At 42.3% G+C, this 11,568-nt stretch overlaps 1 non-coding gene across 1 annotated transcript; it reads right to left on the minus strand.

Moving 5' to 3' along the window:
• Positions 1–9,918: 9,918 nt before the first annotated feature.
• On the minus strand, positions 9,919–10,025 carry LOC131252305 (small nucleolar RNA R71). Its single transcript, XR_009174334.1, has one exon. It is a non-coding gene; the product is annotated as a small nucleolar RNA R71 (small nucleolar RNA).
• Positions 10,026–11,568: the final 1,543 nt, after the last annotated feature.

The raw sequence follows: 11,568 nt of genomic DNA on the forward strand, positions 1-11,568 counted from the left end.
TTTCTTGTTACCTTGGCTTCCTCTATACCTGCACTTTTTTTTCTCTTTTTTTTCTAGGCATTTTTGCTCGTAGTGCCTTTTCAGGTTTTCACCACGATCAACTTTCCCATCATTTTTGCCCATGGCGCCCTTTCGAATTTTCGCCACGTCTTGGATTTTTGTTCTTGTCTGCCCCTTGGCAACTGTGCTCTTTTTACCCTAGGTATCTTTTCTGGTTTTCACCAAGTCCACTACATGCTTGCTGTTTTTACTCGAGCCGCCCTTTCGGGTTTTCAACTTGCCCTTTTCGCTTAGGCACGTTATCACTTTTTTTATTTCTTTTTTAGCACCGGGAGAGATGAGGAGCTTTCCTTCATTGCCAGCCGATTGGCTACCTTCCTGCCTTTGTCTTTGATTACAATCATAAGCTGTTTATTTCGGTCAGACTTATTTTGTTAGGGAAAGTAGGATGACTTTGTGAGATTTTTGCTTTCTTTGTTTTTTTTTTTTTGAACTACTTTTTTTTTAGTTGTATATTTTTTTGTCTCCTTTTTTATGGACTTTTATGGGGAAGGAATGGTAGGCTTTTTTTTTATCTGTTGACCTCAACTTTATGATTGTAATTATTGACAAAGTTAGGTATGGTTATCGGTGATAGATTTTCACATTGTCAGCGTAGATGGGCTCTAGAAGATCTTCTCCTCTCAAGTTGGTAAGCCGAAGGCACCTCCTGGAAGTACTTCCTGAATGATCAGTGGTCCATCCCATGAAGGTTTGAACTTCCCTCTGGGGTCCGACAAATGTGGTAGTAAGATGCGTTTCATAACCAGTCACCGACTTTAAAGCTCCTCTTTCGAACCTTCTTGTTGTGAGCCTGTGCGATCCTTGTTTGATAGCATTGTGAATGGCTAAGCACGGGCATATGCTTCTCATCTGCCAAGTGCAGTTGATCATATCTTGCTTGTTGTCACTCGCCTTCCTCGACTTCGCTTTTCGGTAATCTTGGGAGAGATGAAACTTCAACTTCAACTGGTAGTACTGCCTCCACTCCGTATGTGAGTTCGAAAGGAGTTACGCATGTAGCAGACCGTACAGATGTCCGATAAGCCCAGAGTGCGTATGGGAGCATTTCTAACCAGTCACGATATGTCTTTACCATTTTTTCTAGTATTCGAATGATTGTCTTGTTTGCGGCTTCGACCCCACCATTCATCTGAGGGCGGTAGGGACTCGATCCATGGCACTGGATTTTAAATTTTTCGAGGAACTCGCTCATCCTTTTATTGACGAATGATGACCCATTGTCTGTAATGATGGCACGAGGAACCCCTTATCGGCTAATTATATTGTTTTTCATAAACTTTATCACATGAGACGCTACGATGGTGGTGTCAGATACTACTTCTATCCATTTTGTGAAATAGTCTACTGCCACCAAGATGTATTCGTGCCCATTTGAAGCTTTTGGGTTGACCTTCCCTATGATGTCAAGGCCCCATATAGAGAAAGGCCATGGTGTCGTCAGGTTGTATAGCTTGGAAGCTGGTGCATGGATTTGATTCGTGTGTTCCTGGCATTTAAAGCATTTCCTGACATATTTGCAGCAGTCTGTCTCCATCGTTAGCCAATAGTAGCCAAGTCGTAGGATTTTCTTCACCATCATATGACCATTCATGTGTGGGCCACATAGTCCTTCGTGGATTTCTGTCATGATTTTGGCTGCTTCTGTTTCATCCGCACAGCGGAGGAGGACTTGATTAAAGGATTGCTTGTAGAGGGTACCCCTAGTGATCATGAATTGAGCTACTAGTCGTTGGATAGTGCAACGATCGGTTGGTGCAGCTCCTTCAGGGTATTTTTGGTGCTCAAGATATTCTCTGATGTTTGCATACCATGGATAGTTGCTTGGGGAGGCCTCTGCTTCATCAATTTACTAGCAGAAGGTGGGCTCTTCTTGAAGCTCTACGGTCAGTTCCCACTTAAAAATTCCCTTAGGAATCTCTAGCATTGAGGCGAGGGTGGCAAGGGCATCCACGAACTAATTTTTGGCTCAAGGAATATACAAGAATGTGACTTCATTAAATTCTTCAGTCAGATTTTTTAGATAGACGTGATAGGGGATCAGGTTTTCATCTTTGGTCCTTCATTCACCATTTATCTAGTTGATGATGAGTTGTGATTCTCCAATGACCTGTAACTTTTTCACATGGAGGATGATGGCTTCTCTCAGACCTTGTTAGTGCAATTAAATGCCAATCACCTAGAGATAGGGATCGGGACATCGTCAGGGGAATAGAGTATCGCTCCTACCCCACTTCCTTTTGAGTTAGAGGCTCCGTCGAAGAAGAGTGTCTACTCTCCTGCCTTCCTTTCTTCTTCTCCCTCGATAAGGAGGATGTCGTTATCAGGGAAGAAAGTCTTAAATGGTCGATAATCAGGCAGAGAGAGTGCTCCTAAGTGTTCGGTCAATGCTTACCCCTTAATTGCTTTCTGTGTGACATAGGTGATGTCAAACTTAAAGAGCAACAGTTGACATTTTGCGATCCTTCCTGTTAAGGCCGATTTTTCTAATAGATATTTTAACGTGTCCATGCGAGCAAGTAAAAGGATTGGATAGGCGGTCATGTATTGTCGGAGCTGTTGTGTTGCCTGGATCAAGGCGAGACATGTTTTTTCTAAGCTGGAATACTTGGATTCATAGCTAGTGAACCTTAGACTTAAGTAGTAGATCGCTTGTTCCTTTCTTCCTGAGATGTCATGTTGGCCGAGGACGTATCCGATCGCTTCTGTTGCGACAGATATGTATAGCAGCAATGGCCTACCAGGTGTAGGCGACATAAGCACTGGGGTTTCAACAGGTACCTCTTGATCTTGTCAAAGGCTGCTTGGTAATCATCGTTCCACTCTTTTGGCAAGTTTTTTCTTAGGAGCTTAAATATGGGCTCACAAATGGATGTGAACTGAGCGGTGAATCTATTGATGTACTGTATTCACCCGAGGAAGCCCTGAATTTCTTTCTCAGTCCTTGGAACAGCATTTCGATGATTACTTTTGTCTTGGTTTCATCCACCCTAATGCCATCTTCACTGACGATAAAGCCTAGCAATTTGCCTCCGGTTACACCGAAGATGCATTTTTGTGGATTGAGGTGAAGCTTGAACTTTTTTAGCCTATCAAAGAGATTTTTGAGGTCTTCAAAATGTCCTTCGATTGTGCGAGATCTGACGATCATATCATCCATATAGACTTCTACTCCTTGTTTACCATGTCGTGGAACAAGGCAATCATGGCTTGCTGATATGTAGCTTCTGAGTTCTTCAACCCGAATGGCATAACCCGATAGCAGAAAGTTCCTTATGGTGTGATGAAAGACATCTTCTCACGGTCTTTAATGGCCATCTTGATTTGATTGTAGCCGGAGAAACTGTCCATGAATGAGAAGATTTTATGCCCCGCTATATTATCTACCAGTGTGTTAATGTGAGGCAGAGAGAAATCATCTTTGGGATTGGCTTTGTTCAGATCCCAAAAGTCGATGCACATCCTGACTTTGCCATCTTTCTTTAGAACTGGTACGATGTTTGTGAGCCATTCCGGATAGTTAGAGCCTACCAAGAATCCTGTATTGTATTACTTGATGACTTCATCGTGAACTTTCAGGGCCCATTCTAGCTTCATTCTTCGAAGCTTTTGTTTGACCAATTTCATTTCAGTCTTTGTAGGCAAGTGATGTACTACCAGTTCTTCATCGAGTCCAGGCATGTCTTCGTAGGAGAAAGCAAAGTTGGATAATCTTGGCTTCAAGAATCCCATCATCCTCTGCTTGTGTTCTAGAAGCAAAGACCTACCGATGCGCACTTCTCTAGGGAGTTCCGGTGTTCCCAAGTTTACAATTTCAAAATCGTCCACAACAACATTGGTCTTTGTTTCGAACTTTTTGAGAGAATCATCTAGTTCGAGAGTAAGGTCATCATTTCCCATGTCTTGGGCTTCATCCAAACCCATGAGTTCAATGTCTAGCTCTAGATCAAAATCATATAAGTCGACCTTGAACTCTGGTGCTGTGAGTGGTGTATTTAGCACATTGTTGTTTGTGAGTTTTGAAAGATTTTCTATTGTTTTTTATTTTTAAAGAGTTTCTCATTTTTTGGGATTTTGACAAATATCTAAACTTTTTGGGATTTTTGAAATATCTGTTGTTTTTGGATTTTGGGGATTTTTTATTTTTTTTCCAAGGGATCCCGAACAGGATGGTATTACAAACCATGACTGATCTTGACCTGGTTCGGGATGCCAATTGCTACTTACATTGGCTTTTTTTTGGACCGATACACTTGGATGGCTTACCGAAAAATTCGATTGTTAGGGGAATGGCTGACCAGTTTCGCTCCTTCCCCCTCTTGATCTTATTGGCTTGTTCCAACTGCATTGACAAGTTATCTGACCCAATGACCATGATATCTGTTGGACTAGTTTCAGAGTCTGTGTCTGACCCAGTTTCTTTGCTAAGGAGTTGCAGCTCTTCTGGCTCCGCTGATCCACATTCTTGTGGGATCTTAATGTCTGTCCAGTCAAGGGAAGGCCACTTCCCTTTTTCGGTCCAATGAATGGGTTGCTTTTACCCCTTGATATTTTGAGTGGCTGGTGAGAGATTCTCTCCCTGACTGATGATGGGGATGAGTGACTCCCCGTCCTTGCCGATTGGTCCTGTAGAGGGCACCTCTTGCCCTCGGTCTTTTGCGAGTGATCCCGCTTCCATGCCCGTAGCTTCATCTGATGGGTAGAGTGATTTTTCCCATTGCATCAAATGTTCTTTTAGGGTCTTGATGATCTTATCCCATCATATTGGTGGCTAGATGGATTCCTGGCTGTGACTTTCAGATAGCTCGAGCCCTTAGAATTGTTCTTCAAGGGTAGGCATCGTGTCCTCACAAACTATCCCGAATATGAAAAATTGGATAGGAGTACATTTAAATGGTTATCTCTTCTTGGGCCTTGCATCTTGATCCTCCGGTGAGGGTTAATACCCCAGTCTTTGTCTTTGTCATTTGCCACGGCTTGCCTTACTATCGTACATTTTCTATGGAATTTGGTATACGGTAGTTAAGGATTTGACGTTCAGCAGGAGGGATGACATATTCTGAAGCAAGGGGGTATGGATTGGTGATGGAATTTACAATTTCAAACTCGAAACTGTGTTACGATATGTCACCCTCGGCATGTTGAATATCAATTACTAGGATGTCAGGTTCTGGGGCCGCAATTGCTGCCAGCAGGATGATCTCAAGTTTAGCCAGTACAGAAATGATCCTATTCCCAGAAGGAAATTTAACCCTTTGGTGGAGAGTCGATGGGATGGCCCCGACGGCATTGAGCCAGGGTCATCCCAATAAGAGGTTAGCGAGGCAGAGATATCAAGGACCTGAAAAGTGACAACAGACACGTCTGGTTCGATTTGAATCTCTACGTCTACCTCTGCCTCTACCTACCTACGGGAATTATCAAAAGCTCTTACGCTCATATTACTGGGTCTGAAGGAAGATGGTTTGATCCCAAGACAGTCAGCAGTCCTCATGGGGCAGATATTCATGCTTGATCCATTATTAATGAAGATCGGGGGGACCTTGAGATCCCCTTAAGCAAACACCCATGCTTGCGGCCTTCTAGTGGCAACTCATCGTTAGTAAATGTGATTTCCTATAGTGTGAGGAGCTGCCGTATCATGTGCAGAATCATTTCGGGTGGTACATCTAGAGAGATGTGTGCATCGTTCAAGGTCTTTACAAATATTTCTCGGTGTGGCCTTGATGTGCACAACAATTCCCAAATGGAGATTTATGCAGGAATGGTTTTAAGCTGGGTTGCTACATCGTAGGTAGCTTCAGTCTTATTAGTTGTTCCAGATAAAGCTCCTCTGGTTTCATTCCTATTCTGATTGTCTCTCCGGAAGTACATATCGTCGGGGTTCATGTTGCCAACCTCGGCGCATTCAAAGTAATGCTATGGGACTGCTTGCGTACATAGGAAGGAACTTATCTTCCTTCTAGGAATAATTGATCTTAAGACGGGGGTGGGGTTGTTGATTTTGGTATAGTCTGTTGTGGACACGATGTTTTTCCTTGGAGCACAATCAGATTTTCCTAAGATTTTGCTTGTATCAGGATAGGATCCTCCTTCCCTATTTGGGGTGCGTTTTGTGGGGGCGGAATCCTTCAGGCATGTGCCAATTGATAGGATAAGAGGAAAAAGCCAGGGGATTGTTCAAGGGCAAGGGGTGACCCTTGCAAGACCAGCGAAGCAAGGTCTGGGGGTCCTCCCTACAAAATGAGAGGTGTTGAGGGTCAAATATTGCATATCAGACCCATTTATTGCATGAATTTACAAGCATGACACCGTTTAATAGCCTAATTTAATTGAATTTGTGATGCAGGGCGTCTTCATGAGCTTGGACTGGGAAAGGACACTAAAAAGCATGGATTTACCGATCTGATGACACTAAAGCAGGGGACGGACTCCAGAAGACCAAGAGCGACGAAATTATACACCAGGGGTCCGCGAAAATCGAGGAATCGAAGCTCAAGTGGCCTGAAAAGTGTCCAAAATGCAAGATCATAGGGTTCCCACCATCTGATCAGTTCGAAACTTCACACGTGGCTTGAGGACCATAAATAAACCGTACACGTAAAATTTCAGCCCCTGGATCACTGTGGAAGTGGCCCAATGGACAGATCAGCCCTTTAATCATTCTGTGGGGCCCGCCTGATATCCGGATATGCTTCAAAATTGTTCTACACGGTTTAAACCACGTGTCAAAGCGGATGGACGGAGCAGATTTCTCACGATCATCACACTGGACTCTATATACACAGCGCGTGTACAGAGTGCACCGCTGCCCGCGCCGCACCGGACGGTCAGCCCGGTCAAAGACGGGCTGACCCGTCTTCTTCTTCCGCAGCAACAGCGGACGGACGCTGTCCGTCCGTTTTCCAGCAGTGGGCCCCAATCAGCGCTTATTACGAAGATCTGGACCGTCCATTGTGACGAGAGGTTGGGGTAGACCCTCGCCTAAGTGTCTTTTTACCACCATGGAAGGTTCTGCATAATCCTAACCGTTCAATGTATGATGAACGGCGGAGTAGAAGATACGGTGGGCCACACTAAAATCAAGAAAAAATGCGTGTTTCTTACTGTTTTTTCGCCACGAGTTGAATGAACGGAGAGGATTCTCTTTATGACAGTGTTCATGGGCTCCACCGACAGCCAGCGCAAGGTCTGCGCAAGCTCTGTTCGCAAACAGAGCTTGCGGACGAAACTCAGTGGGCCACCATCATTACCCTTCTCGATGATCCAAGCCGTTCATCTGCTCTGAAAGGCGGCCAAGACCTTCACCTAGGCGGAGAAATTGCAAAATACATCAGACAGCAGATCTTAACCGTTCAAACATAAATTAGACGGCAAATCAGAAAATCAAGTGGGCCACATCAACATTGAAATAAAATCGTCCATCTCAGACTAGTTTTTCGAGATAAATCGAATGGATGGGACGGATTCTACTGATATCATTGATCGTGTGCCCCATCAACACCACAGTGAAAAGGAAAGTTGCGTCTCTACTGCGCGTAAGGGGTTTCCGCAGCTAGCTCGACTGGGACTCCAGCTCTTCTCCGCCCCTGGTTGTATAAAAGAAAGGAGAGGCAGCGAGTGAACGGGTAGAGAGAGGGGAGCCGGTTTTGGTTGTGAAGGAGAGAGGGGAGGCTGAGTTTTAAGGCTGCTGGAGAGAAACAGCGACTGGGATTTCTACTGGACGTGGCTGAGGACGTGAAACAGCAGAGGAGTTGGAGTTTTAGACGCGAAGAGAGAAAGAGACAGGGAGTAGAGTGGTGTTTTTTTTCTTTTCTTCATTGTTTTCTTCTTCTTTCTTTTTCTCTATTTTAGTATGAGATCTAGCCCAATCATGAGTGGCTAAACCTCTCAGCTAGGGCTAAGGGGTGAAGCTTGTAGCCTGATGGGAGAGATATTGCTGGTGCCCTTTGATTAGATTGAAGAGATTATTTTTGATTTAATTTTATAGAAATATTTTTTTTAGTTTTTAATGGCATGTTGTGACTAAAATTACAATGGGCTTGCAATGGCTTTGAATATTTCTTTCCTCTTTTTACATTTATGAAGTCAGGAAGCCCTGTTGTTCATCATTGTCCCATGGGCATGGTAGGATGACAGTACCTTCCTGACCTTCATAGCATGTTGATTGATTGATATTTAGATTAATTCTGTTGTTTGCTTTGTCTCCTGGGCATGGTTTGGAGATGGAATCCATTCTAATTCATACACCTTTCATCTCTTGAAACCTATATCAATGGCAGTTCAGTAAATTTCCATAATTTGTGATCCTGGCATAAAATCTCCCTGATCTCTACAAGTGGATCCTCTGAATCCCTAGCTTACTTTCTCTGAATTCCTTAAAGTTTTAGATAATTCTTCCACAATTATTCCTTAATTTCTATTTGGTTTAGATCACATCTTAGTCTAGTTCTATTTCTACCTAGTTTCAGATAACGTACAAGTTTCAGTCCCTGTGGATTCGACCTCGGTCTTACCGAGTTTATTACTACATCACAACCCTATACTTGGGGAGTGAACAAGTTTTTGGCGCCGTTGCCGGGGACTGATGGTTACGATTTTCTGAAATTAATTGGTTTTAGGATTAGTTTAAGATTAGGATTTTACTGACTTTAGTTTTATTTATTTATTTATTTATTTCTATTTGAGTTCAAAACTAACTTGTTTCCTATTTTGTAGGATCTAGACATAAGTTTCTCAATTGGTAATTCCTTCCTAATCTCTCTACTTTTTCTGTTTTTAGAATTAGGGTGTAAATTTTAGAATTTTTCTAATTCTAGGAAATAGTTTATTTTTTAGAATTTAGGTTATTTCTTTCCCTTCTTAGAAATTAACTCTCTATTTTTGTTTCATCTTAGTAACTTTCTAATTCTAACACTTTTAGAATCAAATTTTGTTTCTTAATTTATTTTTAGAATTTTCTGTTTAGAAACTAACCTTCCTATTTTGTAGGCCTTTAAGATAGAAATCTCTAATTCGGTACACTCCTTCCCTACTTCCTATCTTTCAGTCCTCTTTTAATAATCTACTCTCTAGTTTAGATCTTTCCTAATTTACTTTAGAAATTTCCACTTTCTTTTAAGAATTCCTTCTTTTAGAAATTAATTTACTGCTATTTTTCTTTGTAAAATCTAACTTATTTTTGTTTTATTTTGCAGGTTTTTAACCTAGGACTTCAATTTGGTAATTTCTTTCCAACTCTCTCTTTCTTTCTAGATTTTCTTTCCTAGGGTTAAGTTTTTAACTGAGGGCTGCGAATGTTTTCATGCCCAAGTGGGCCCGTGACGACACTCGACGTCTCTTGACTGAAGGAGGATTGGTTGAGGGGTTGACTATCCATCGCAGGACTAGACACCGCTTGAAATCCCCTGAGTTAACTGAAGTTATGGCTGAACACCAACCTCCTCTACTTCCACCCAGGGTGGAGGATACCCAAGATGAGAATGAGGTGCAACAGGCACCCCCGCCTCGTACTTTACGAGATTTTCTACAACCGGCGGGAGTGAGTACGCCCTCATGCATGATTTTTCCTGAAAACACAGGACAAATGGACATCAAGCCAGGAGTTATCCAACTCCTTCCCAAATTCCATGGACTTGAATCTGAAAGTCCATATTTACATTTGAAAGAGTTCGATGAAATAATAGCTACATTATGTTTTCCTAATGTATCCTTAAATACAGGCTGAAACTCTTTCCTTTTTCCTTAAAAGAGAAAGCTAAGACGTGGTTACATTCACTGTGTCTTAGATCCATTGGCACATGGAACGACATGCAGAGGGAATTCATAAAAAAATTCTTCCCACATCATAAAACGATTACCCTCAGAAAAGCAATCATGAACTTTGCCCAAAAGGAAGATGAAACATTCTTCCAATGTTGGGAAAGGTTCAAAGATTTGGTCAATTCGTGCCCAAAACACGGATTTGAAACATGGCGCATTACAAATTTTTTCTACGATGGACTGACATCTTCCATGCGCCAAATGGTCGAGACAATGTGTAATGGAGAATTCATTAATAAAGATGTCAACGAGGTATGGGACTACCTCGACAGTTTGGCTGAAAAAACACAATCTTGGGACTATTACCCAAAGTCGAACACCACGTCTAGGCCAACTCAATCAAAGGAGAAAGGTGGATTATATCTCTTGAAAGAAGAGGATGATCTCAAGTGTAAAGTGACTACGCTCATAAGGAAAGTTGAGGCCATGGAAGGAAAGAAGGATAAGGTCAATGAAATTGTTTGCGGCATCTGTGATTGCAACAATCACACAACAAAAAACTATCTTACAATACCTGGCTTTCGAGGAGTGTTGAATGAACAAGCCAATGCCGTAAATAATTATCAAAGACCTTTTACTGGACCTAACTCTAACACATACAATCCTGGCTGGAAAAATCATCCAAACTTCAGTTGGAGAAATGGACAAACGGCGACTCCTCCAGGTTTCTTCAATCAAAATCCAAATCAAGTGAAACCTCAAGAGGAACCGGTTCAAAATCCCATACAAGAGCTGGCTCAGGCAATGCGGGGAATCACAGATTTTATGCAAAAGATAGATTCTCGTATGACGGTTATAGAAAAGGGGATGCTTCATGCACAAACTCTCTCCAATCCTAAACCGCATACGAGAATAATGATCCCAGCTCTTCAAATCAGATGGGGCATGCTAAATCCATCACCACTCTTAGGAGTGGGAAGATCATTGAGAAAACTCTTCCGGTTAAGCCCGAAAAGCCTCAAGAACCAAGAGGACAACAATGATGGATCCACTGATGCCCCACAAAAAGTGGAACCGGAACTTCTAGAGAAGCCAGTTGCTCCATTCCCCCAACGGTTGGTTTCACCAAAACCTCTCTCTAACTCTCAGGATATTCTAGAGGTGTTGAAACAGGTGAAAGTCAATATTCCTCTACTTGATGTCGTTAAACAGATACCTTCATATGCCAAATTCCTAAAAGACTTATGCACGACCAAGCGACGGAAAATTATTCAAAAGAAAATCTTCTTAACTGAGAAAGTGAGTGCCATCCTGAAGCAAGACGTGCCACAGAAATTCAAGGATCCCGGTAGCCCAACTATATCATGTGTAATCGGGAACCATCGAATTGATCACGCACTTCTTGACTTAGGAGCGAGCATCAATTTAATTCTCTACTCGGTATACAAACAGTTAGGTTTGGGTGAATTAAAACCCACCCTAACCACACTACAACTTGCTGATCGCTCTGTTCGTGTACCAAGAGGGATAATTGAGGATGTGTTAGTCCAGGTCGATAGATTTTACTACCCTGTAGATTTTATCATCCTGGACACCAAACCCATCAATAACATGAGTACTCAGATTCCCGTCATTCTTGGTCGCCCATTCCTTGTCACGTCAAATGCAATTATCAATTGCAGGAATTGTATCATGACTATTTCTTTTGAAAATTTGACATTGGAGTCAAACATTTTTTTCAATAAC

This window comes from Magnolia sinica, chromosome 7 (assembly GCF_029962835.1).
Source record: "Magnolia sinica isolate HGM2019 chromosome 7, MsV1, whole genome shotgun sequence".
Lineage (NCBI taxonomy): Eukaryota > Viridiplantae > Streptophyta > Magnoliopsida > Magnoliales > Magnoliaceae > Magnolia > Magnolia sinica.